The 22,610-nt window shown below is 31.2% G+C and overlaps 1 protein-coding gene across 1 annotated transcript in view; it reads left to right on the plus strand.

The window, feature by feature from the left end:
• Positions 1 to 22,610, plus strand: part of LOC118191814 (uncharacterized) — a 196,751-nt gene that overhangs the window by 58,245 nt on the left and 115,896 nt on the right. The window contains exon 2 of the mRNA XM_035362664.2: positions 17,075 to 17,235. The gene's annotated coding sequence lies outside the window, so the exon portion shown is untranslated. The remainder of the gene's footprint in view (positions 1 to 17,074; positions 17,236 to 22,610) is intronic.

The raw sequence follows: 22,610 nt of genomic DNA on the forward strand, positions 1-22,610 counted from the left end.
GCTCAGAGAGAACTATTGGACGGCTGGGAAAGAACTTGTAGCTTCTGTCTCTGGATTTCCAATACAGCAACGGCACATGATATAATCAGCCACCACCAACTCTTGTTCAACATGCTATTATTTCAACATTCAAATATTTCAACATGCTAGGTTGTTTCAAGTTCATACATCAAGAACTGTTTAATATTCTCTTTATTATTTGCCATTTTAAATCATATGACATTTTTAGGAATGATTCACTTTTGCAAGCACTTTGCCTTTACGAACTGTCTGCCTACACGTTTCATTGGCAAGAAATTTTAGTCATCATAGTGTAATATATGATGTACAGTCTACTCTTAATTTGCATCTCCAAAAATTGAATAAACATTTTACACTTACCTAATATCAGCAAAAACGCTATCCAAAATATAATGACAAAAGTACTCTCTAATTCTTATCATTACGTTTTAATCCTTGATAGAAATTTTGGTTAATTATTTTAGTATAGTTTCCGGTACTTTTTAGGCTTAGTTGTCGGATCCTGAGGGGGATCGTCGTCAAATTAAAATGTAGACAAAAGAAATTTGTGTTGCTTTTCATTAAGTCATATAGCATCATTAATTTGAATTTATGCTTTGCGCGACAATAAATAAGGTATCGGAAACAATATATGCTTCTCGTTATTTGTATAAATTGAGACAAATTAAATGGGAACAACAAAATATTTATTCTTTTTCAGAAGTGAATGATTCTTTCAGAAAATTATGTTTTGCACGGAGGTCAAATATCATTTTTAGAAATTAAAATGTTGCTTTATGCATTCCTTTTATTTTATTTTTTCTTTAAACGTGAAAGAAAAACTATCTAAATGTTATTAAAAGCTCACATTATTTTTTATTTCATTAAATTTATTATTAATAAAATGTGCTTATTATTGCAACACATGCTGGTAAGAAGTATACTGATACACATTTTATTACTGGTAAGAAATTTATCTAAGGAAACATATTAACATACTTTAAAATTTATATGTGCTATCATAATTTGGAAGTTCAATAAAAGCTCTTAATGCTGCGAGGTTTTACTCACATTCTGTACTTTACGTAATCTCTGCGAAATTAAAACGGTTCATTTTTTTTTTTTTTTTTTCGAAATGTTTAGCCCACATAACCCTTATTAATACCATGAACACGGTAATGTTTATTGAATAAGAAGCCGTCTTTTTTTCCTCTTACAGAAATGTAAGGTATGGAAAATTGCGAATAACATTGTTTATTTTCAAAACCTGTTCGGTTGATGCTTAAAATTGTAGGTCCCGAAATTCGTAAACTGCTTCTTGAATACAAATTAGTTTTTCTTAGAAATCTATGGAGGGAGATATCATACTTTAATAATATACTTTATTATTAAATAGTATTCGCATGGTTTGTTAGAGTTAATAAGATCCAAAATGATTGGTTGATTCTCGAAGAGTACGTAGATTAGATCACGTTGAGTTACGTTGATTCTCGTAGAGAAGTTAAACACCATAGATTATTTCTTTTTCATCGTGTGCATAGTGTATTCACCATACTGCTTACAAAACATGAATGATTATTCACTTTATGATGAATAGATGATATGAATAGATTTTGAATTAAACTCTAAAACTTGCTAGGGTGAAAGTTTGAAGCTGATGGCCATTCTTTGCTCACCAAGCAAATTCAACCAGATGACTTTCTCCCTCATCAAGATGAACTATTGTGTATAACATAATATTATGAGTCAAAGCCAGTGGTCTCATTATCAACAGCCGTTCGCATTCCTGTCACTTGCGAGGATGGGCCATCATAAACGATACTACTGCGAAAACATGTGTGTCAGTAAAGCGATCGGAAGCGATCTTCCTTTCTCTTCGCCATCCATCACGGAAAGCAATCGAAACGGATAAAAAAGCTCTTTCATTTCATTTCTCGTATCTGGAGTGTTCCATCGAGGGCACGTTTACGGGGGCACATTTTCAAAAGGGTCAGGCGAATCCCACAAGCCAGCGGTCACAACGGCGACTTTCACTGATGGTCCATCCTCATGTTGAAAACTACTCCACCCGCGACCCAGTGAGAGTGACAGATCCATTAGTAACGGTTCGCTGAGGATAGGTACCGGAAGCTTGGGGATTAGCGTTAATCGAGCAATGCAATAACTCTCTGCATTTTTATTTATGTATTATTTTTTATGATGTCTAAATTCCCATATGCTTCTATGACATTGTATATTTAGGATATTTTACGTTTGGAATTTTAAAGTTATGTAATTAATATTGTGAGAGGTGCCGAATGAAAATAATCTCTAAAGGGAGACTTTATTGTAAGAAGGAAGAAAATACGTGCATACAGAAAAAAAGACATGGTTTAAGAACTTTCTAGTTTTGGGAATTACGTCATACATTTTAGCGAAATATTAATAACTGACCAGTTTTTTTAGTCCAAAGGGGCTTTGTCCCTGTTTTCGTTTTGCGATTTTGCATTGGTTCACTATAAATGTCCGTTTCACTTTTCAAACTGTTGCCACCAAATGCTAGAGTTCTGCATTATATTTGAAGAAATTAAATAATGAAAAATCTGCATAAATGTATGTATATTTCTCGCATTTGGATAAAACAACGGTACATAGAGCCATCGAATTTTGAATGGCGTAATCCTACTGCGAATACGGGCATGTAGAAGCCCAAATTTGAAATTTGGAATGTATTTTATTATCGATTTCATATTTTGTAAAACTTTAACGAATTTTTGATTAACAAACTCAAGGATTTCAAAGCGAGCAATGGTAACGTTGTACAGAAAAAAAAAAAAAAAAAATTATCTCCAGCGCGCGAGACTCTGTATCGGAAATTCTAAAGATATGCTCAATTTAAAACTATTTTGCAATATTGCTCTTGAACTGAATTTTATGATTTAAGTACGAAGAAAGTGATATTTAATAAATAAAGGTAACAGACAAAATGTTAAAAAAAGCGCCCCGTTGGACGTTATTTAAAATCTGAAACCTTTCAGATTTTTTTTCATTACTTTTCAGCTACACTTAAGCTAGGGGCTGGGAGATATTAGTTTGATGATCAATATATCTCGAATATTTCTCTCCATAACTCAGTTAGATTTCTTTAATTAAAAAAAATTTTTTTACTAATGTTCCAGTTTAAGAAAAGCTGAGAAATTTTGTAACAAATACGAAAAGAAAACGGTACTTTATGATTATACGCACACCCATGAAAAGTCGCCATTTCATTGGTATATGTGTGAATTGGCGAAAAGCACTTCATTGGCAATCTTTACGATTCATAGTTATTGTTCTGCTCGTAATTAATAACAGAAAGAAGCATTTTAAAGCAAATAAGAATCTCACTTGCTCTTAAGTCTTGAAACTAAAACTAGAGAATTTTCCTCCCATTAAAATTTAAAGCTAAAATCGCTCATTAAATTTTCTCTCATGCAACTAATCATAGCAGTTAACATTGCTAGATGGAACAATTAGCTATTGCAAACTTCTTAGTGAAGTATTTACTAATAGATTTTGGTACAGATTTATTAATAAATTACGCAGATTTTGGTGTGGTTGGGAGAAGATTTAGCAAATATTTGAATTACGATAAAATATATTGGCCCTTTTAATATATCCGTGAAAGCGAATCTTTCAGCTTTCTCGTTTTCTTAGATAATAGAATAATTTGCATGTCTTTTAATGGCTAAGGGGTTAAATCGGCTGAACAGAGCAAGTTAAACCCGGTCCGGCTGGCTGGCTACACAGGTTTCTATTATGTGTAGCCAGTTGTCTTGAGAGAATCTGCTGTAAATAATTAAACAAGCAAAAAGCTAATAATAAGCAATGCATTTAATTTTTGAGCTATAGTTTGTCGTAACCTCCTTTTGCTAGTCGTGCTAGATCTTGTCATTTTGCTAAACAATAAGTAAATAAATACAAATTTAAGTTAAGGCCACGTTTTATCGGTTCATTAGTAAAGCAGTGAGTTGCCGCTTTGCAAAGCATAAAATATTTATGTTGTAGAGACATCAGGTATTTTTGGAAGCAGGCAAGATGAAAAACTAACAACGCCTTCGCCGGGAATCGAACCGCGGACCTCTGGAATACGCCCCCAGCATGCAGACCACCACACCACAAAGGCATGCGAAGAAGGTGAGAGAAATGCCTTATAATGTTTCACATTTATTCAGAAAATACTGCGATGTAAAACCATACTTCATCGCAGTATACCTAATGTATATTGCGATGAAGTGTTTACCACTCTCAATGTATTTGTTTTTCGAATTTAATAAATATACCTGGAAATTTAAAAGAAATGTGTGGCCATTGCCGAAATTAAAATATTTTTATCTCCCAAGCGACAGTTTTTTTGACGTACAGCAAATCGTGAGACATTTAATTTTTCTTTCAAATTTATTCTGTTTAAATTAACAAAATAAGCGATTTAAAACCAATTACTGTAGATCCATTTCCATAATTATTAATTACTAACTAGGTGAGTGAAATGGCACTAGCTGGGTTTATTAAAATCCTGTATAAAAGAGAATATTCGTTTGCTTTTGTGTGTGTAATTCACATAAATTTACAGTTTTTTTTTTTTTTTTTTTTTTTTTTTTTTCTGCTTTTAATGAAATTTTGCACACTTGACCTAAAAAACAAGAGAAAGGTCACTGTCAACATAAAATTTCTAAAAACCACTCCACAGGTTCCAAACTGATGGAGCTTGTATTAGTCGGGCGTCTTAATTTTACGTCGCCGTTGTTGCATTCCAGCTGTCAGTGTAAACCATACCTGTTAAACAAAGCATTTGTAAATATTTTCATAAAAAGTGTTTGGTCCTAATTCTACACAGTTTCAGTTTTGAAATCACGTCGCCGTTGTTGCGTTCCTACTATCAGTTCTTTTACAAAATTTAGATAGTGCCATATTCTTTTACTCTTTAGAAAGTGTGTAAATTTCTGGAACAGCGTAAAACCTTTAAAGTAAAATTTAAGTGCATTCTTTATCAGTTTTTTTTTTTTTTTTTTTTTTTTTTTTTTTTTTTTTTTTGTGAATGTTACGAAAATGTGGTCGAAATCGGCCAAAGTAGATGGCGATTTTCCTAAAGCACATATCCGAAACAACTCATAACCGGTAACAAAGTAAATACCAGTTCTTATTAAAAGCGTTACATGGCGTGGTGTTAGTTCTATACTGTTATTCAGCTTTATTCAAGCTCGGTAAAATTTTGCACAGTATAGTCTAATAAAAAATGAGGGTAAAAATCGCTGTCTACCCGAGATTTTGAGGGAAAAAACCCACCCCCATCGTCCTAAATGAAGCCTTTTCACTCTGTGTAAAGCCTGGGCAACACCGGGTACTTCAACTACCATTCTGTTATTCTAGAAATAATTTTTAAAAATATTCTTAATTTTTAGTGCCTTGTACGAAGTAAAGGAAGTATTGCAATCTCGAAAGATTTCGGGTCTCATATGTCAACGAAAATAACAATTTTGACCGCTCTCGAATCCATCTGAACATTTTTTTTTTGCGCTGCATGCAATAGTTATAGAATTATTAGCAATTTAAACGTTGTTTAAGTACGACTAAGCCTAACGGAGCAGCCATATGTTACATTTGAAACTTAGCAGAATAGTGAATTAAGCCAGTTTGTGCACCTTCAGTGTCTTTTTGCCCAATAGAACCAAAGATAAACTTTCGGGTATGTGTTTCAAAAAATCTGCTTTCTTGCCCGTTGGCCGAATTACTTGTTTTTGCATAGAAACTCTAATTTTAACTGTAAAAATTGTTTTTTCAACTGTTTTAACTTATTTGGTTTTTTATGTTTCTCTTTATTTTTCAGTTTTTATTGAAGATGTTTTGAGTTTTTATGCCTTGCCGGGGAGTGAGAACTGAATTAATTGAATGAGAAATGTGTCTGTAATGAAATTCGAGGAAATAAGTTTAAAAGAAATGCAGCAAAAAATGTGTCTAATTTAATAGGCCGTACATGGAAATCTTGTGGTGTGTTTTTCAGATTTTTTTCAAACCTCTTTTTTTTTTCTCAGAATCTCAGTCATTTGAAATTTATTGTTACTAACAGAGAATTTTTGCCTTTTGCTTTCGATGAATTTTAAATACTTTCAGCCTGATCGTAAAAAAGTGTTCTTCCGCTAAAAGTAATCTTTTTGTGGCAGGTTCGAGTCCCGGTGAGGGTACTGCACATTTGCTTCAAAAAATCCTAATGACTCTACAAGCTATGGAATTCCTTTCTCCTTTGTTAATAAACTTAATGTTAGAGATATTTATAATATTCTTTGGAAGTATGTCTTAACAAATATGGACAAAAGTAAGAAAATGTTAAATTTTTACATTTGAAAACTTGAATCTCATGTGAAAACAAAAAGAAATTTTTCAACGCCTTTACCATTCTACCAGTTCTAGTCCCGGCGAAAATTATCCAAAAGACTTCATCAATTAATGAGCCCAGTCATGTGGATATTAGCAGGGTAATCCAATTGCTAATGTCGGCAAACAAGTTGTTTGCATAGGTGTTTCCTCATAAAGCGCCATAAAATAAATAAAGAAAACCTTTTAAAAGTACAAATACAGGAAATAAATTAAAACCTGTTATTCAATGGTATCAAATATATTTTGGATACTGTTAGTCCTCTCATAAACCTTCTTATGCTGGAAGCTTCTGTCTTTCTTTGTTCTAGTACAGAAAATTATTTTTTAAATCTGCGATTTGGTTTGTAAATATAAGCTTTTCGAATTTCTTTGCCACCATGTTCTCACTTTGAAACCTTTTTCTAGTTGCTGGAATAATTTTTTTTTTAAGTTTTCATCTCGCCTCGGTTCGAAAAAAAAAAAATTCTGTTACAGTCTGGTAAGTAAATCCGTACTTATCTAATGCAACGTTATATTTTTTCGCTTTTTCCGAACCAAAAATATCTCATAAACAACGTCTAGCCTTTCTTTACAGTCTGCATATTCTTACAAATGTTAGACGAGACGCTTAAATGTTGCTTCAAGGTCAAAATCTTGGTGAATTATCTTTTTAAGATATATATTGTTGTTTGAGATATTTTTAATGCACTTACCACGAGTCAACAGATCAGGTCATTCTCTTAAAGGACCATTTAACAGGCCTTTTTTTGGGGGGGGGATGTTTTTTAATTTATTTCCTTCCGATAATGCATTTTTAATTTTTTTAATCACATGTTTCCTTGGTGGCTTGACCTCTGCTTGCAGAATATACTCAAAAGCATTTTTTTAATTTATTAAATTTGAATTATCATTTCAAATTACAAGTACCCTCTTTCAGTTGGCTAAATGCTTTTAATTAATTGATTGCGACAAAGCACACTGGGAATATGTATAATAGAAAGGATGCTTTCGTGGAGGATTTTCAAAGAAATGAAAGTAGCAAAACTCCATGCCTTTCACAAGTAGGGGAGCTCGAAAAGAACTAGCAGCTTTACCAGTATTATCGCTGTCGGTGTTATTATCAATCTTTTATAATTCAATGATTAAACTTAAGCAAATTGCTTTAGTCTCATAAATTGCTGAAAAATTAGTACTTCAAATTTATCTTTTGAGGTCTGGTAGTTACTTATTTATTTATCTGACTTTATTTGGAAATTTTTCAGATATTTTATCTTGAATTCAAAAAATACCTTATAGATATATTTGCTACATTTAAATAAAGCGCGCAGGCTTTTCCCTGTTAGGGATATATATGCGATTTTGTTTGGAAAGAGCATGTATATGAAGCATAGTTAAGAGTAAGATCGTGTAAATATGCGTTATAAATGTGATAAACATTTTAAGATGCCACGTAAATAATGATAAATTATAAGATTTAATATAATGAAGATGCGTTCACAGCTGTTTGATATAGTTCTTTATTTCGTATGCAGCATTATTGATGTAAACAATATATAGCTAAACTGAAGCAAGAAGTTCGCCCGTTTCCCATTAATTATAAACCTGTTTTTCACACATTTACAGCATTACAATTGAGGATTAGTACAGGGAGAGATAGAACAAAACATATGAATTCGACGAAGGCGGAAGTATATTTACATCTCTTGTTCTTATTCCCCCAAAATCGCTAAATGTTTGGACAATCAACTATTTTGCTTTCGGAGTAATGAAAATAGCGTGTTTTAAAACATTGAATAGACAATGGGAAGCAACAGAAGGGAGGGAATAACCAAATCTTCTAATGGACCGGTTAAAGGGTAATCAGAAGAAACGTTTAAGAAATAATAATTTCATTTAAACTATTAATTATAATAAAGAATATTCGTTAAAAAAAGTGCATAAATATCAACTGCATTTCTTATTACAAGCAAACAATTAAATCGATTAAAATTAAAATTAGAAGTTTTGTTCGGTCGTTTTCAAACACTAAGAATACAACATATGGTACCTTTCAGAAGTTAAATTGCTATCCAAAGAACCAGATTGAGAGCTTTTGTTTTACATTTTTGTCTGAATGGCTGATGTTTTAAATAGCTTCCTTAAACACTTTGCTTTAAAGGGTTAATTTCGAACCCTCGGTATGCAATGGATGATGATAAATATAGCGAGTCCTAAAATATTCCGAAGTCAGATACATATCCTGCTGTACAGCTATTCCAAGCAGCGAGATTACAATCTAAACATTCAATTGAAAAGGTAGTTTAAGGGATAAACCACGACAGTATTACGACAGGTCTTCCTATGCCGTTCACCTGCCGCTTTACAGACAGGAACAGCTTACCTGAAACCAACTCATCGGCTTCACGACTCGCCTCTTCAGATTTCGGGCAGTGAACCATACTTCCTACAACATTCATTATGGCTCAGTTATGACTACTTCGGAAAGCCTTTTTGGGTGCCATTTGGGACACGTGACTAGTTTAGCAATAAGGCCTCTTTAATACATTGAATATATTATACGGTTTTGTTGTTTCTTCTTTCCTTCGTGACGGCACAATATGCCTGGAAAATGACGCCATTTGCAGGGGGTCACGATCTGTTAATATGTTTGATGATCATTCACTGCGCCATCTTTTGCTCAAATAACTCTCTGTTAGTCAGTTTGGAGTAGGGAAGGACACCTTAGCCAATCATTCATATCGTAATGTAATATGAAACTCTCTGTCCATGTCTGAATCGCATAACAATCACGCCTACTATCTTTGGGTCATTCTGTAGATGGATGTAGAATTCCATCAGTAATAACTCTAGGCTAAATTAATTATAATGCAATAAGCTTATAGCGGATTTTTCATTTTTCTGAAGCGGGCTGTGCTAACAGAATTCTTAGATTTATCATAAAACGTTTAGTTGATTTATATTATTCTAGTGTAGGAAAGTCTCGTAAAAAGTAAATATTTTCTTAAATTTACAAATTTTAAACTATTTATCCATCAGTTTCATTTGCAGTTAGAATTTTACTGCTTCTTTTTGGTTTTACCTCCATTAACATACGTTTTAAAAGATTTTATAATTGTTATGAGTAGTAAAAACAAATCTGCTTACATTTTTGTCTTGTTATAATGTATAAAAATCCATGTATAATTCTCATTTACATTTTAACTAATAGATTTTCTTGTAGTACATATCTAAAGCTGTAGAATGTTATTAAACAGTTAGCACTTTTGAATTCTGGGTTTCACTGTTCATTATTTATGGTCCTTCCAATTCAAAAAATTTAGAAGAAATCAGAAGTCGTCGAAAATTTCAATTTAAAACAAACAAGAGATGTCAAACTTTTGCCCAATTTTTAAGTAATAGATAGTTATAAATGATTTTTTCTGTCAAAAATTTATTTTAAAAGTCAGTTCAATAAGTTACTTATATGAAAGTCTTACGTAAAGTCTGAAAAATTTATTAATTTAAATAGTGTTTTATGAATTTTCTCATTTGGCAGGTAAATGGTTTAAAAATGATTCCTAAAATTTCGGAAAATAAACCCATCCAGCAAAACTATTTCTTCAGTTATATGGGATCATTTCAAAGATGACAGAAATGATGTGAATTCTTTAACTATTATTGCAATGCGTTAATGTTGTTGTCATAGAATCAGAAGCGTTCCATCTAGCAGAATATGGTGAAAGGGATAATAATATACATTCATGTCCATAAATTAATGATAATGCAAAATCAGGCGAAGGAAGAGTTAGAAGCAAAACAAATTTGACTTATTTGTAAAGCTTATTTATTAAACAAAAGGTAAAGAGCAAAAAAAAAAAAAAAAGATGTTATATTTTTGATATTATTAAAAAAAAATTAGCGATTTTTTCTCCCTGGAGCAAATTACAAAAAAAAACCTATTTACAAAAACCAATATTACATGGTTGGTATGATTGTTAATACATTGTACGTCTCCCAGACGATGCAATACAGTCCGTACAACGCCTAGGCATGCTGAGTATCAAATTATCGATCTGATCTTGGGGGATATTACACCACTCAAAAAGCAATGGTCTCCAAAGTTCCGGTAGACATGTAGGAAGAGGTTGACGGGCTGCAACTCATCGGCCAAGTATATCCCACACGTGCTCTACTGGATTCAAGTCCGGTGAGAATGCTGGCCAGTCCATACGGGTAATATCCTCCGATTAAACGCATTAGCTTACGATGCTTGCACGGTGAGGACGGGCGTTGTTATCCATAAACACAAATTGTGCGCCCATGGAGCCCGAAACAAACGTACATGTTATTCCAAAATAACGTCCCGATAGATTTGGCTTGTCATAATTCCAATTTGAACATGCAGGTCAGTTCTAGAACCCAGAATAATTCCACCCCAAACGAGCACCTCTGCACCACCGTAACGGTGTCGTTCAATGATGCTTTCTTGGTGGTAACGGGTACCTGGAGCTCTCCATATGAAAGTCCGGCGAGAATCAGACTGCAAGCTAAACCTGGACTCGTCGGAAAACATCACACAAGCCCACTGTTGTGGTGTCCACAATGCATGCTCTCTACTCCAGGCTAACCGCAGGCGACAGTTAGTTGCAGTAAGTAGAACGCATCTGACAGGTCTACGAGCATATAGACCAATCTGCCCTAAGCGTCTGTACACCGTCTGCCTTGAAATTGTCGTACCAGTGGCTGAAGAGAGCTGACGAAACAAGTCTGAGGCTGTGCTCCGCCTGTTTCTTTTGGCAGTAACTGCCAAATACCGGTCCTCATTCGGCGTTGTAACTCTGGGGCGATCTGTGCTGTAACGTCTACTCACATTACCATCATCTTGGAATCGTTGCCAAAGCCTGGAGATGACACTTCGTGCAATGCCAAGTTCCTCTGATACTTCCAGTTGGGTACGCCCACATTCCAGACGGCCGATAATTCTACCACGTAAAAAATCATCCAAATGCGTCTTTTGTGTCATAAATATTCGGTTATTGCACTGAAATACTTATAAAGCGCCTGCGAACAATTTTACTTCTTTGCCTGTATTCCTTATATATCACTCTCTTACACTCTCGTCATTGTGACGTACCATTGGTGTCATCTGGTTACTTCCTGAAATTTGCATATGATTCTTGAAGATGTGTGTAGTGATTTCACAGGTGATATATTTATTTCAGAGTTCGATTTCCGCGTGACTCCGAATTATCCTTAATCTATGGACATGAGTGTAAATGATGCAATTTCTCAATGTAGCTGAAGAAAACATACTGTCATTAGCGAATTAGTTACTTGTTTAAGCACGATTCATTCTTAAGAAGAGAGATTATCGCAAAGAATAATAAATTTCTCTGTTAATATTAAGTTATGTTATTTGCTATGGCAAACTCTTGACTGGCATCTGCTGTGAAAGCTGTGCTGCATAAATAACATGGCTGTCAAAGTATGTATTGATTATAGAAGCATCATAGTTAATCGTGTTAATAATAATGAACATTTGTAGAAGTACATGCAATAGCTATTTTCATTATTAAATAATGAAGAATCTGTAAGTATAAATTACTTTATTTTATTTTACATTTTATTACTTTTATTTAATTTTACTTATAATTACTTTTATTTTGCTTCCTCGCTTAGCATTTCTCGCTTTGTGGGCGGGGCATAAAGCATTAAATTTTGAGCAAACGTAGTCCTCCCCTCAACATGTGCGCCTCGAAGCCCGAATTTCGAAGTTCGAATCTGTTTTTGATTTACTTCATATATTATGCAAAATTAAGGTTATTTTTACTAACAACTAAATTCAAGCATCTAAAAGCAATGTGTTGCCACTCTGCAAAGCATAAAATATTCATCTTTCAACCTTAGTCAGAAACTCGGAGATCGAGAAGCAATGTGTTCCAATCTGTTAATGTGGCAAAGCGTTAAGTATTTGTTTTTCAAATTTAATCAGCCAACTGAGCGATTTAAAAGAAATGTGTTACCACTGCCAAAAATAAAATACTTTCCTCTTCCACGCTCCAGTGCGTTGCCAGATATTTGATTTTTCTTTTAAATTTAACTCTCTGTTACTTAAATAAAAACTAAATGGTTTAAAAGTAATAAATTTAGTTCTTCATCTCAATAATAATAAAGTGCAAAAATTTTTAAGTAAGTTGTTAGAAACGTTTTTTGGAAAATAATTGGAAACTCAATACAAAGACATTTTCGGAACTAAATATGTATTTAATTTACGTTCCGAGCTTTACTTCATTATGAATTTATATACATATATTCTGTGGCATACGTTAAATATAATAAATGAGGACGTTGTCTGTTTCCTTAAGCAGACCCTTTAAATGATATTAACGACGTAATGTTCGAGCAGTTGCCTTACAAAACTAGTCGCTAATACATCATAAAGTACAGAATTTTCTTCACATTCTAAACTAGATCTGCTGTTTCATGGCACTCACATAAAAAGAAAACATTTAAAAAAAATAGATTTCGTGTTAACGGAATACTTCTAATCTAGCTGTAGCAATTCCCATTTAATCCTCCTTTTATTTTAAGAAAATCTACAACTGAAAGAATATTTTTAGGGAGAGCATTTAAGGAACCAAATAGTATCTTTTATCTTTTATCAAAGCCAATAGTATCTTTTATGAGCAAGTTGCACGTTCGATTCTGTACTTCAAAACTACATATTGTTCCTTCTTGGGTTTTTCCTTCATTAAATTTGCCCATCAGCGGCCGAGCGGTAAAGTCGCTGAACACTGGTAGTTCGGTTCGAGGTTCGATTCCCGCGAACGGGCTGGCTGCATGGGTGTTTTCGTGGTTTTCCCCATGTGTAACGTGTATACGAGCCAGTTTCCCTTAGAAAGGTCCTCCATGAAGGCATCCCTCCCCTTAGGCAGATAGCCCTAGTGTGCTTTGACATAATTAAATACACCACACCTTCGTTAAATTTGAAAACTAATGCAATTTAAATCAGTCATCGTTTTTATTCAAATAGAAAATATTACAATGGCTACTATTTTTAGCAATCACGGCTTCTCCAGGCGGAGAAGAAAAGGGCCACCGAAAGGCACAGAAAAAGGCATTTTTAATTTTAAATGCCATGTATTCTTTAAAGAATCCTACTTTTTTGGTTCCTAAAATGCTGTTTCTAGAAACAGTCTTTCAATCACATTTTCTTAAAATAAAAGGAAGATTTTATGAGTTGCAGCTTTGAGATTATAAGTATTCAGTAAACACAAAATTTTTTATGTGATTCTCACGAAGCAGCACCAAAGTACTAAAAGTAGTACCAACGTACAAAGTAGTAAAGAAGTAGTTTACAATGTCTCTTAGAAACACAGAAAGTTTCACACTTTAATGTGCAAAATTGAATGATATATTAGCAATTTGTAATTTCTGTTCTATTAGAAAAGTTAATAACAATTATATTTTACTCAGACTTTTTTTCTTCTTTCTTTTCAATGCTGTTTTACACAGTACTGTTAACAATTACTTTTATTTCGTAGTTAAGTTTTGAAATTTAGACAAAATTTAAGTAATATTTAGTTCTAGTCTAAAAATATGCTTTGAAAAAAAAAACATGTCTTTTGTATATTCGTAAATTTGGCATGTAAAGGTAAAAAAACTCTTATATTTAAATTATGAAAGCATAATGGATATTTTATTAATTGTACTTCTTTCTGTGCGTGGGCCATGTAAAATGTTAAGTTTTTTGTTATTAAAACTAAACTATTCTGATAAAATTCTATTGAGGAACTTTTCAATTAGAAGCACATGTCTGTAATCAATACTTAAAAATATGAATCCTAAGGCCATATTTATATTTTCGACAGTCCCATAAAGATGCACATTACTAAACAAGAATGATATTAATTTCAAGATTGCTGGATTTAGTGACTTATCATAATTTTTTCAAGGTTTATTACAACAATAAATTTTTATCTGGAAACTTTTGTTAAAGGTCCGGAATAATAACATTTTTGCGGATCTTTATTTTATTTCAAGCAAGCAATTTTGTTTTTCCTGCGCAATATTTTAAATGCTTTCATTCCTTTTCTTATCCGGGACTTTTCCTCCGTTGAAGGACCGAGATTCCAAACAACTTTGAATGTCAACCTACTTTTGTGAAGATATGAGATTGCAATTTATGAACTACGATTGTTAAAGGAGCACAAGTTTTGTAACTGACGTTGTAAATTATGGGAATTATCTTAACATCTGTAATTTACCGTATTTATCATGCCCATCGTAAATAATTTCACAGGATGCGGAAGTTGAGTAAAGTCTAAAAATTCGGTCATTACAAGATAAAACTGTCTTCTACATATTTTTTCACGCAAAACAGATAAAATAATTTTAAACTGACAAAGGCTATATTTCGGAATATATTTAAGACAATTTAATATTAAATTAATTGAAATTTATTAACGAATGAGTGATATTTACTGCTAATATTTATTAAACAACAATCAGAAACGCAAAACTAATATTAATATAAACAACTTATGCTTTTTGAAAAGAACTGAAATAATTAAAAGAACACAAATGGAAAATTCTTGTTATCTTAATTATTTAAATTTCAGAGAAAAATTAATTGTTAATTCTTTTTCATAGCGTTTTTCCATAATAAAGCACTTATAAGTTCTAAAAGTTCTAAAAAATATTTTTTTTATTAAAAGGATTTATCCTTTTGCTGATATTAAAATAATTAAACTTAAGGGTTTTTATTGTTGTATTTTGATATCAAATTCAAGATTTAAATTTTCCTGAAATCTCATTTCCTTAAAATTAATTTTTATGACAAAATGTACCTTTTACACCGAATAATCTTCGTATAATTCTCCGTCGCTTTCATTTCATCTGGGAGCTTACATTTATTTTATATTCTTAACTACCTTTTCATTTTTTATATGTTTACTTCTTTTATAAGTTTTACAACAAATATTTTATTTCGTAAGTGCAAACACAGAATCCACTTTATTGCCTTTCCAAGAATTTAATTCGTGGAAATTTTTATATTATCTACAACAGTTAAAGTGCATCTCTTCACGAACACTTTTATCTGACTACAGACGAAACATATGTAATATTAATAAAATCATATATTCTGGAATTGAGCTAATATTTTCGCTAAAATAATCTTGCAAATTAAGTTTGCAGAAGGTTTCTTTCAGGAGATTATCAAATATGAGGCAGTATTGGGTAAAGCTAATGAGAACTAACTATTTAAGAGATTAACTATTTTAGAGGGTATTCTAAGAGAAATTAAATCCTATGAAAACCTTTTAGAAGAAAATTGACTCATATTTGCACGGAAAAGTATACAAAAATCTGCGCATCTAACTTGTTCAACTGTTGGATTACGAGCTTCAGATGTGTTGCCAGTGTTCCCGGCTTCAGTCATTCATCCACAGGTGACCTGATCATAAATGAAGTGTGAGTAGAGCAGTGATCCCAAACTGGCGGCTCTCCCAATGCAATTTTGTGCTGTTCGTGAAGCCAGTTGAGTTATGCATTTGTTGCAAGTACGATGCTGGAAAAAGTCCGAATGGGAATATGGGAAGTCCGAAGATATATTATTTTCATTTTCACTAAAAACAAACATGAATTACGCACTAGAAAATCTGTAAATGGAACTATTTAATTCACAGTGTGATATAAATCTTATCAAGGATTGGAAGATACAGATTTGTTTAGCGTTTATTCACACTTGTGGGGGGGGGGGAAGCTCACTTACGAATTTTTGCACTGAGAATAATCACTTTGATTGGAAATACATTTATCTGTGAAGAGCATTTTTAACAGTCGAAAATTAATAAGAACCCGATTGATCAATGATCATCTACTATCCATGATGAAGGTTTCTCTAATTTCTCTAGTAATTAATTCTGATAATTCTGATAATTAATAATTAATATAATAGTTCTAATAATTAATTCTGATATCTAGTAATTCTGATAAAGTTACAAACTTTATCAAATAGTTTGTAACTTTAAAGTTACAAACTTTATCAGAATCGAACTGCCAACAAATGTGAAGCTATTGCAAGAAATAAAGAAGTACAAAATTATTTACATACAAACATATCTAGTTTTATTTATTCCTTGAAAAAAATTAATAAATAAGTGAGACAGATTAGTTTGTTATTATTTATTTACAAGTTTTGTCCCATTTGGTAAATTTTCTTTGAAAACTGTTTATTAATTATTATAAACTGAATTTAAAATTAACTTGCTTATATTTAATTTCAAGTAAGTTATTTAATAATTAATTAAACGTTTTAGAATTATTCGAATGAAACGTCAGTCTAAGAACTGACGTTTCAATATATTTGACGTCTCTCAATATATTTGAATTACAAACTGTAACGAACAAAAATGTATCACAGGTACCAAACTTTACATTTCGAAGATTACTTTAGATAACACAAACTTTAGATTTTCGTTAATATTATCATTGTTTACATTATAAGGCATTTCTACCGCTTTCGTAGCAAGCCTTCCTGGTATAGTGGTCAGGACTCTCGCGCGTATTCGAGAGGCATATTACTTAAAATGCTTATATTAAACATGATAACAATAAAGTTATTTGTATTCCATACATTTATTTGCTTCTTTAGATGCTTTTGCTTAGAGTTTAAAAATATTGTTTACTTAATCATGAAACCATTTTTTCCCTTTTTTAGAATAAACTGACACATAAGAGGTGATTTAAAATGACGGCGATGAACATGTCTGTTACTTAGACAGTCTTGATAAATTCCCTATCCCTTCTCCACTGAGTGTATTATCAGCATGTTGTTCGAAATCAAGGAGTTACTTGACTGAAATTATCCCCGTTTCTTTGGTAAGTAAAAACAAAATATCATCATTATTTATTATTGAAAGTATGTCATTCAAAATTATTTTTATAGTTTTAAAAATATTTCATTTAAAAGTAAAACATAAATAAAGTGAACAGTGAATTTTTTACATTTTATTGAAGGGACGTTTTACGTGTTAAGATTTGGAGTCTGATTTCTAATATCCGATCTTAAGAGTGAAATAAATGCGAGAAGTCCTATCAAATTTGATAAAACTTTATATCTTTCTATATATAAAATAAACAAGAGTTTATAAATTTGAAAGTTCATATTATATATTATTAAAGCAGCGCAGTGTGTTGCCAATTTGATTAAACAATTAAGATATAATAATTAAGTAATTAAATCAAAATTTTGGAGGTTAGTCTAACAGAACAAAATGAATAAAGTTGAAAACAATACAATACAGTAATATAACATAAAAAAATAATATAATAATCTAATACAATAAAACTAATAGTTGAAATTCTTTGGTCTTTTTCAACGAGCAGCGGAAAAAGTTTCAGTGGAGCCACGTTTCTGAATTATATCTGGATGATTCAAAATCAAAAGTAAGAGCCAAATAAATTAATAAAAATACTTAAACTTTTTTATATAATACAAATAAAGGATGTAAAGTAGTGTAAATTTTTTAAAAAAATTATTTAGTCTTTTTGATAAATATCAAAATATAATTTCCTCCAACATGATCCAGACAAAAAATACTGTACAAAACTTGACAAAACAAGAATTCTCGAAACTAAATTTATAAATGAAGAATTGGTCAAAACGAATAAATAATACAAACGAATAAATAATTGGTCAAAACAGAAGCAACAAACTGAATCAGTATTTTTCAAAACTGTCAAAAAATAAAAATCAAAAAATTACAAATCAAAAAATTAAATTTAAGGAAACGAAACTAAAAAAAAAAAAAAATTTAATTACAGGCTATTAGCCCAAATTGTGAAATATTTTAACATGCAAAAGGTTTAAAATTAGAAAAAAGAATTATTTAACAGTAAATTATAATTAGAACGTTTTCGAGAGCTTAATCAGCAGGGGAAAATGTTGCAAGAGCTCAAAACCCATCGGCATAGCATTTGTCAAATTGAATTAATTAGTTAAGTTAACGTATTTTAAAATACGTAATGTAGAGCCCAAGATAGGGTAAAATTAATAAAAAAATAGTTACAAAACAAAAACTATTAAATCACTACGTCGAAAATTAGAAAAAAAAGGTAAATTATGTAAAAAAGAATTTTTAATGGCCTTAAGTTATTTTTATTAATTTAATTTAAGTGGCACTTTTGATATATGATCACCCAGATATAATTCAGAAAGGTGGCTCTGTCGAAACTTTTTCGGCTACTCCTTGAAAAACACCAATGAATTTTCAACTGTTTGTTTTATTGTATTATTGTATTATGTTATAGTATTGAATTATTTTACTTTTATTCCAATCATGATCCACTCCCTGTTAGACTTTTAACCACCAAAATTTTGATTTAATTATTTAATTATTATGGCTTGATTATTTATATATGTCAGTTTTATGCTACTTTGTTATATACCTTGTATATACTTTATAACGCTTTTGTGTTGAAATTAATTGGTAGAGTTACACTTGGTAGAGTAGAGTTACGTAGTACTTAGTACTTAGCTCGTAGTAAGTAGTACTTAGTTCAAAGAGTTGCAGTTTCGAAATATCTCTCACAAATCTTTCATTTTTATTCTTTGTCATTGAAATTAGAAATGGCTAAAATTCAATAAAAATTTCGTGATAGCTAACCAAACAAGAAGCAATTACGAATTCACATGGCTAAGATATTTCATTTCTCATCTAAAATTTAATAGTCAATTCCTTAGCGTAACAAAAAGAGCCATTTAAACAATGTATACTTCTTTATTACCATAAAGTTACCGTAAATACTCTTTTATGGAACTTAATTAAAAAATCTAACCTAACTTAAACACAGAATGATGATAAACCACCACTAGTTATGAGGTACAAGAAAATGGATACGGTAAAGAACACATCCATAATAATACTTTCTTCGCCTGCCTCCACGACTTAATACATGGTTCATCGAGTTATTTTTATATTTTTATGGATAAAAATATAAGTATGAACATAATATAAGTATATATAAGTATGAACTTTACTTAAATTCATGAACTCTAATCATCTTTTCCCGCCTATGTGCGACGATGTACAGATGTACATCTTTTATCTTTAAAACAAGCAAACGTTTTAATTGGTATTAATTTTCAGTGTACTGGAAAAAATACTCTTTAGTAGTTGCAGATCAACTATAAAATCACGATCTACGATCTAAAAATATTTTATTTAAACAATCTGATACTGGAAATATTCTTATGCAAAACTATAATCTCTATTATTAAAATAATGAAGAATTTATATGTATGCATATACCTACGTATGTTCCTCGCATTGACAAAATTGGCGTCAAGTAGAGCTATCAAATTTGGAACACAAGTAGTCCTCCACTCGAATATGTGCATCTTGGAGTCCAAATGTAATATTTCTTTTCTTAATTTTTCTCAACTTTTGTACGAATTTGAACCGTCCAAGGACGTAAAATTCTATATAGAAAAATAGGCTTCCATTTCGTACATATAAAACTTTTTGTCAGTTCCTGATCTAGCTGATTTTGGGTTGGATGTACATTGGAGTAAACGAAATCAAAGTACAAAGTTCAAAGGTCGTTTCGGAATTAGACGCAAGGAAATATCCCCTATTTATAATACTTTGCGGAACTTTAAAATTTCAGGGCTAAATCCATAACTCTCAGAGGGTTAAAGAATTTTTGGTTAATAAATTCATGGATTCAAAAACGGGCAGTGACAACATTGCTCGAGATAAAACACTTTTATCTGTAGCGCATCATGCTGTTGCTAATCAGAAAAATGTAAGTTATAAGTAAAAACATTTGGCTGTTTAAAAGCAATCTGTTGACACTGCATAAAATAAAATACTTTTATCTCCATTTGCCAGTGTGCTGCCATTCGGCAAAGCTCCAGATATTTAATGTCCGAATTATTTTGCCTGTTACCAATCAACAAACCATGCGATGTAAAACAAATAAATGCATTTCTTAAGAATATTTTCTTTCAATTTTTAATCCTATTGATTTGAATAAAAATTCATTTAAATCATAACATGTCTAATTAGAAATTCTGAATATCTTTATTAAATTACACTCATTAAAACATTATATAATTTTTCCTGTTTTATAATTACTCCTTTTTGGTGCGATTTGCAACAAAAAAGGAATATGTAAGAAATTCTTATTTTGTTCCTAATATAAACAGATACATTTTATTTATACTATATTTGATGAGACCTTTAGGTAATAACCAGTTTGATTAGTAATAAGTGCTATCTTTGATAAAAATAAACTCTGCAGTGCTTATTTTTTTCACCATTTAATTTATAAAGTTGATAGAACAAGCATAGAAAGTTATTACTTTTTTATAAAGCTTATCTACTCTCACCCTCCTCCTTTCCTCGGACTGCTTTCACATTTCATTTCGAAATGGTCAGATGCACTCAAAATATTGTGTTAGTTTCTTTCTTTTGAAAGTGCAAAAGCTTACGTCAGAGAGATAAGCTCAGTAAAATGCTCCTGAACTATATTTCTGGCATAAATTTACAGTCATAGAAACATAAATCTGTAGATTTTTTCGTTAATTTTTGTATGTATCGGTTAAAACAAGGAGATCGATATCAAATATTTTAGCTGAAGAATGACCATTGAAATATGAATGCTTTACAGATTAATTTAAGTCTAATAAGAAAATGTCTTGCTGTTTGTTTATTAATGTTTTTATTCGGCTGCATTTTCATTATTAATACACTTTCATTACACATTCTTCTTATATGAGCAATTTATCAGTTAAAAATGTACTTCTTATACAAATTTTAAAATGTACCAATTTTAAAATGCACCAATAACCCTTAATTTTACATTAAAGCAAAATGTTTTTGCTTAGTTTTATTTTGAAATACGGTATTTTGAACATTAAATTACCTTTTTTTTGTAGAATACTTATAAAACTAAAATGTCTAATTTGTTTTTATAAAGCGGAGCAGTCAATATTATTCAGTAATATTTGCACAATATGATATTAGCATATACTGTCAAGTTTTTAAGAGAACCTTTCCTTTGTAGGAATTTTTTTAAATTGAGAAAACAAATAGAAAACTTGTATTCCACGAAGTATTCCATGAGGCTTACAGATGTAAGTAAATAACTCACAGGACAAGGAATTCAACAACAAAAATATAAGAATCTAGACCTTGAGAAAGCAAAGAAAAAATATTAAATACAAATATTATTAGAATAAAAATACTAAAATATACCATGAATAACTAAACTACTTTAATATTCCTATAAATTAAAATAAACGAACTGAAATAATATAATAATAATAAAAATGAAATAAAACTTTAAAATAATATTAATACAAAGGGAAAAATGATACATCAGCAATACAAAACATCAATAAATAACGTACTCATATGTAGACAATACGCAAAATAATACAATGACGTATAAAAGGTAACATTTCAGTCATATAAATAATATAATACTAAAAGTTCCAAAAATAAATAAAATCTTCCATGATTACAAAGGCCTAGGAACTCCTTACAAGATCATAGAAAACAGGAGACTAGCAAATAAAGAGCTGCCATAAACTCACTTTAAATGCACTTCAGGCAGTTGCATGCTACCTACCAACGCAATAAAATATGTTCAGCATCTTCCACAACATTGCCGCAAGCACAGAGTTCACTAGTAACAATACTGAAATGAAATAAAAGTAAATTCTAAAATTCCGATGACCGGCCAAAATCTGAGTAAGTTTATAATCCGGTTGAAAATGCCTATACTTAAGTCGTTGAAGAACACTTGGGAAGAAAAAATCTCTTTGTCCACTGGGCCTTCGAAGAAGCAAGATATTCAGCATTCCAATCAACCACAGTTTTCTTCCAAGCCACATGCTTCCAATAAGAATTGGGAGCAGACAACATTAAATCAATATCACGATAAGTCACTTGCTTCGAAGGAATAGTCCAAGATTCGTTTCACTTTAAGTTTTAGAAATGTATTTTTTCTGCCTTATATCTGACCTTTCTAAAATATTTTATTTTGAGTTTTTTTCTCATGAGCACTGAAAATTAAATGGAATACCAAACTAAGAATCAGGTTTAATAGAATTCGTTATACTCTTAAAGATATATAAAAGAATAAACAATAAGGTCATAAAAAAATTCCTCGAAAATTATCTCTGTAAATCATTCTTACTCAAACGTAAGTCGAGACCAACGAAATGACCAATACACAGTGAAATT

The sequence above is a fragment of the Stegodyphus dumicola genome, chromosome 6 (assembly GCF_044657685.1).
Source record: "Stegodyphus dumicola isolate Sdum_Otavi_A_Nest chromosome 6, ASM4465768v1".
NCBI lineage: Eukaryota > Metazoa > Arthropoda > Arachnida > Araneae > Eresidae > Stegodyphus > Stegodyphus dumicola.